The sequence below is a fragment of the Adelges cooleyi genome, unplaced genomic scaffold (genome assembly GCF_023614345.1).
Source record: "Adelges cooleyi isolate 19-005CV unplaced genomic scaffold, UGA_ACOO_1.1 ACOO_flye_CR_arks_rails_tigmint_CR_PRNA_9, whole genome shotgun sequence".
Taxonomy (NCBI): domain Eukaryota; kingdom Metazoa; phylum Arthropoda; class Insecta; order Hemiptera; family Adelgidae; genus Adelges; species Adelges cooleyi.
In genome coordinates, this window is record NW_026096579.1 from 4,932,851 (window position 1) to 4,939,804 (window position 6,954).

The 6,954-nt window shown below is 34.6% G+C and overlaps 1 protein-coding gene across 1 annotated transcript in view; it reads right to left on the reverse strand.

Annotated features, from left to right (window-relative positions):
- The window catches only part of LOC126846091 (uncharacterized), a 34,255-nt gene extending 27,672 nt beyond the window's left edge, over positions 1-6,583 (reverse strand). The window contains exon 1 of the mRNA XM_050585212.1: positions 6,327-6,583. The gene's annotated coding sequence lies outside the window, so the exon portion shown is untranslated. The remainder of the gene's footprint in view (positions 1-6,326) is intronic.
- Between the last annotated feature and the right edge of the window lie 371 nt (positions 6,584-6,954).

Sequence of the window (6,954 nt, forward strand, 5' to 3'; positions counted from 1 at the left end):
ATCTTTATACAGTATACACTCATCGCTTTACAGTTAAGTTAACCACGGTGTTTGTTCCGTCTCCGCGATAGTTTAATAATAATAATAATAATACCTAGCTATAATGATAATAACATTCGTCGAGTAGGTAAGTATGTACCGCCGCAGTTAAGTGTTGTATATAATTTGTTCTCTACCTAATATGTTACCTACCGAAGAAACCTATACAGTTTTTTTTTAAACCGATTATATATTAAAAAAAAAACGAACGGCCGGTAAACGTCGCGTATATAAGAATTCCGATTTTAATACGACACTGTAAAAAATTGCTTTTAATTAGATTTTTTTTAATATGTCAACAGTTTGTGTCCTGAAACAATACAGTACTGTTTAGTTGGATGCAGTGTCCGCATAATTTATACCATCGGGTTGCTCTAGAACAATGATCTTTTTTAATCCAGCGGGTTTTTCAATTATTATTATATATTGTTCTCATTGTGGTAATTACTTTACGAAGCGACCTCTTTGTTCATCTCGTCGGCATTGCAACACTCGGTGAACACATATTTTCTTTCTGGTGCGAACTGCCACAAACCCAACATCGTATAGAGGTGAACAGTCAACCGACAAGGTCTGAAGAATCTGCAATCTTTAAATGATTAAACCTACAAGCATTGAGATTTTACTGACGTGTTGATGTTTGCCTAGAGTGTAGCAAATCGTTTGGAGGATAAAATATACCCTCCCCTTGTTTATTTTCGCCTTGGCCGAATGATCAGATAAACAAACGTATTACTGTATTACTATATTGATACAACCTTGTTCAACGAAGATTGTTGAATTTTCTTGATTTTTATTTTAGATACAATCTGAATGCAATAGTAATTTAAACGAGTTAATTGCATAATTAAGTGTACCGACTCTCTAATTTTTAATTTATATTTGATAAAAAAATACAGTAATTATTAGATATCGAGCAAAAATAATTCTGTTTCAACCCACCTTTGCTCATTTATGCTTAATTTATTTATCGTTAGAAAGTTAAACTCAACACTAACGACGAGTTTAAATAAAACACCATAAGTAAATTAAAATTTGACGAGATGAATTTGCATGGGAATATTTGCATGCCGTCTGCTGATTTATACATTTTGCTCTTACAAACATATTCTTTATTATTATTTTGAATCGTACCGATTTATATGGTAAAAAAAATATACGTCTGACTAAAACAACAACAATATAATACTAATTTAAATAACAAAGTTAATCGATTATTCACGTGATCAATTCTAGGCACTTTTTCAATAATGTGTCAAGATGTTAACGTAAATAATTATGTAATGTATTTTACGCTTAACAACAAGTCTATTGACTAATTTGTATATTTTAACTAAACACTATTGGTTTTATAATTATCATAAATATTATGCTAATACATCTCCTAAGTCTTTGGATCATTTTAAACAATAGTCGATGAATCACATGATATGAGAGATAACTGTACAATATATTATGCTAATTGCATAGTTGGATTATTCAATAAACACAATTTCACCGGTTTCCATATACCAGACTTCCTCGATACAACAAAATTAACGTCATTTAATTGCAATTATTCAGATATGTACCGCTATAATGATTACACGCATTCCATGAACATTATTAAAAAAACACGGTGTACAGACTGAATGACACAACGAGTTACATAAAGATTGATGAAATTACCATTTATAAACTGAAACAGTAGCACTCCAAACCGGACATGATGGAAAAACTATTTATTATAAAACGGGTACGGCACAAAAAAAAAATATACCGATTGCCAGTAGGTACGAAGAGAAAAACAATATTGACTGCAACTTGTTGGCTCGTGACCACGCCGGGATATCACATTACTGTTTGTTCATTATCAATTTATACGTGACGTTTTGGCTATAATGACAATATCCGACCGCAGTTGTCATATCTTGGTCTTTGTAACTTATGTGAGTGTATTATATAGGATATAATATATAGCCTGTTGTCATCATTTGTGTTGTCTAGAAGCAAGTATACTGTACACCGATGACGTGCCATAGTATTCAGTAGATTGCGCACATAATATGCTTGAGGTTCATACCACCAAATACCAGTAACGAACACAAAAAGCCGGTTGCTGTATAGAAGATAATACAAAAACGACCGAGTTGATAAGAAAAAAAACGACAATGAAAAACCAAAAAACAGTGAATGAAATTGAACTTAATATACTTGACAATCATCCTGGTACTGTACTAAAACTATACGATTTTTTCACATATATATCTTTCTGTTGTTTCATTAATATTAATATTAAATTTTGAAACGGACCCCATCTCGTTCATTTAGGTACTTTTTTTTTATTGAAAGATAATTATTTAGTACACAAAAGCCATTTAAGCGGTTATTGCCAATAATATTTTAGCAAATAGACATTTTTGAGATTTTTTAAGACTTTGGGCAAAATATTAATAAAAGAGCAAGAGACAACTGCCTCCTCTTTACGCACCGAGGCCAGATGTATTTGATTTTTCGTTATGCTGGCAAAACAAAAATACTTAATAAAATCAACTATAGGGCAAAAATAAAAAAAAGTTGTTTTTCAACACCTTTCAGTCAACACCTTTCTCTCGGCTATCCCAAGTCCTATGTACCGATTTCCTAGCATGCGTGCGTTTCAAACTGTAAGCTGACATTTAAGTCACGAGAATTTGACAGATTTACATTTAGCTTGTATATAAATGTGAACCAATCCCAAACTCATACGCCACAGCGTATACTTTACAAACTGGCGCGCTGATAGCGAACTAAACTTTCCTGTACTACAAATATAAAATATAAAAATACTAATAATAAATAATAATAATATGCATCCGAGAAGATGGAATAGATCAAACGAACAAAAAGTATCTCAAGGTAACCGGTATTCGACTATAATCACATTGGACCTTGTTGGGTACACATAAACTCAATAACTAAATGTAAGTACAATCGATTTTTGATTTGTATAGTTGCGTTATAGGGTTACATTCGTTGGCCAATAGTGTAATGAACTTTTTTTGTCATTGTCTCCCGTACAATAACTCGGTAACTATATACACTTGTGCTGATCAACCGGGAAAGAGAAGAAACTCGAATCGCAGAATCACAACAGGCGCACGGCTCAAGGTTAAAAAATATTTTACTGCTGATTATGTTATAATAAAATAATTATTAGTCGCCTGAAATCATAAAAAATTACAATAGCAACAATATATCTATCTATGTATAGGAACGCAGTTTTGGCGTTTTCGTAACGAGGTTAGAATATGTAATGACAATAACAATGTAATAGAAAATAATTATTGCTGAACAAAATATTGTGTTGTACGTTCTACGCGCTGTTCATCGGTTTTAGAGATTAGCGATGCAAATATGCAAAAAAAAAAACAATAGTAATAAAAAATCATCATTACGAGCCGCGTACAATATAACAGAACGCGCTTTCGCAACCAAACATAAAATTAAATCATATCTAAATGAGATTTAAAAAAACGCTGATTTCAAGTTTACTAATTTAACTAACTTATTGAAAAAGCATGACGCCTAAGTCAACTCACAAATTATAATGGATAAACATCCAATACATACCGATAGATTTAAAAATAAAAAACAATTGAAGTCGGGGGCTTTTAATTTTGTAACTGTGCTAGAATTGATCGTCAAGGACAAAAGAAAGCTTGATAAATCATCTTTTAAAAAAAAAAATTAAGGCGTTTTCGTGTAAACCATTGGACTGATATTCTAATAATGTGTAAAACTAGCAGTAGGTTACAGATACAATATCGGTATACACTCAAATGGCGACATAACGGTGGCCTGGTATTATTCGCGACGGTTCATTGTCTTCTTCTTATGGGATATATTATTATGGTATAGCCTAAATCCTAATAATATTATAATACATACATAACAATGCTGCTAAACTACATATTTCGAAACGCGCTATTTTTTTTTTGCGTTGTCATCGACGGTTTTTTTTTTTACTGTTTAATCTATTTATTCCAGTGTGTTTTTCTGGAGTTTATAATAACCGTCGTTCGTCACACTTGTTGAAGATTTTTCGTAACTATTTATAGCTACAAGTACAATCGATAAGAATGAGGTCCCATTTATAAACTAGAAAAATCTGGACATTCAAACGTGTTACCGCTATCAGGTTAAGCACTAACCGACCCTGGAGTTCATCAAAATATCCAGATAGACAAGTACATTTTTACCAGAGGGCCTACAGACAGCTGATGTACCACAGTTTAAATTTACATTGACAAAAAGCTTAGGATAGATACATATTATACAAATTTAGATAAAATAATAATTAAACAACCGAACCCTTAGAATGGAAAAATCACTAACTAAAATTATTATCCAACCAATCGTTGTGTTTTTCTAGTTGGTCGTTGTTGTATTCTTCTAAACGGAACGCTGAACCTGAACGGAAACTTGATTTGTAAATAATATTCTAATACGCAGTTATTATTTAAATGAAGATTTTGTTGGTATGAAAAAATATTGATTACAAATAGATGACAAGGTAGTCTAAGAAATAATTGTCTTGCTAGTAGAACCGTCCGTGGAATAATTATTGACACCTCAAAATTCAATACTAGTTATATAATTACATTTGTACCTACCTACGAATAACAAACAAAAAAAAAACGCGCAAGGTCTTACAGTGGGACGTTTGACAACATTATTTTCTAAACCACAATAAAAAAACTACCCCACGTGTGCCGACAGTATGGCGCCCGGTAAGAGTACCGATGGGTAAAAGATATAACGATGGGTGGGATCCACGACGCGACGGTTAGGTTACAGAATTTTACAAAAAATATCCTGTTATTATTATCAGAAATTATAAAAGCGGTTTACACTTCCTCGAGGGACAATGCGACTGAAGAGGTCTTTACTGCAGCGTTCAAGTCACCCGACCAAAGTCCGTATCCGGACAACTAACAATGTTGCTATGGTAATAGTCGATAGGCGCAATGTAATTATACTACTTTGTGCTTGTAATCCAACCTGAATGAACTTGTGTATTAGCGATCAAAAAATTTAACGCTCGCTTCTATACATCGTCTGAAAGATAACAGTACATAATCACTCCCCAAACATTAAATCTTGATTGCGCCGCCGGCCACTGCTTCACTATTGGTTGGTCCAAGGACAAAAAAAACAACCTATCGCCTGTCGATCAACTAGCGTGAGTTACAGCCACATATACACTCAGATAGGACTTCCAAGTATAAGTTAATTTTTGCAGGTTCATTCGTTTTGAAATCGGGTTAAAGGTGTAAGGCGTAGTCTATATATATATATATATATATATATATATATATATATATATATGTTTAATCAATGGAAGCAACAACAAGAATAAATAATGTAGGTACTAAAGCACCTATCAAACGACAGCGACGAATTCCAAGATCTGCTAACGCCGACTGTTGCTGCAAACAGTAGTGTGAATATATTATTAGAATCGTTCTACGGCACCTGTAAACTATTAGTATTACCGTCGAGGAGAAGAATATAAAAACGGATACATTAAAATAGGTACAACACTAGGTATGATTCATGGTCGGCCGCCAGTAATAATTGTAGAAAGTGTATTATGGTGATATACCCACCAATGCCAAACAACATATTATGTACTATCACGACTAGATATCCGCCGATTGATATGCCTTATAACGTTTTCGCCCACTCGAAACCGCCAACAACAGTACAAATATTTAGTTTGGTCGCCCGCGCTTTTTCCATTGCAATACTTAGGTATTCTGAACGAAAATAGGGAATTTTTGCACAACTTAAGATGATGTACGGTGTGCAAAACGTCAGTGTCGCAATCAAACGAGGAAGTTAAATGGTTGAAACCCCTCAAAGAAATATACTTTAAGAATCTATTTTATTAATAAGTATATTCTTGAGACAGCCATTGCTCCTAAGCTACTGGACCAACATCAATAAATTATTGAGATGTCATTTGAAATATAGTATTAACAAGTCGAGTGCTTTGAATACCAAACATAGTGCTGGTAGCGTTACTAAATAGATACATTTATTTATAGGTATCTAATTATTCTGGCAGCAACTTGTTAATGCCTCATAAAAACAAAATTATAAACACCGTTAATTGCGCCACCGATCTGTTGGAAATCCTATTAAAAACGACGGTGGTGAGTGGAGTACTTAGTACTTACGTTGAGGACGCGAAATGGAGAATTATAATCGTTAATTTATTGTTATTATTTTTAATTATTTTAATAACAGTCTGTGTAACTCACCCATGTCGCTTGTCGGCGCATGGCCGAGGGTCACGTGTGCCTCATGGTGTTGTTTTGCGCAAGACGAGACCTCGGCAAACAATAAACAATACCGTGGACAAACAACTGCACTCGCCGTAGAAACACCAACAACAGCAATGATAATAACAATAATAATAATAAAATCGGCCGCACAAAATAATATGAAACGACGCACGCGCACACACAAACACAAATAGAACAGCCTACACCGGCACAGGACGGCGATTCTTCGCTACTGCGGTGGTGCGACACGGTCCTCCGGTTTCGCCGTCGTCGGACAGGTCGTTGCCGCCACTCCTGGACCGATCGTTACCGACCGCTGCCGATCGTTAAATCGTTGTCACGCTTTCACGTGGACACACAACGACGAGTCCGGAGTCGGCCCGAACGTGTCTATGTGTGGGCAACAACAACAACAACAACAATAACGCTTGACAATGTTATAATGTATACATTTTTTCCCGTGCCCTACATGATGATCATTCGTAGCGGAGCGTCGTCTAGCCTCTCTGGTTTCCACCGGTTTTATACCCGAGAACCTATCCAACGCAAAATCCGAATATAGCCCAACTACTGATAAATCCCACGGCAATGAAAACATATAATA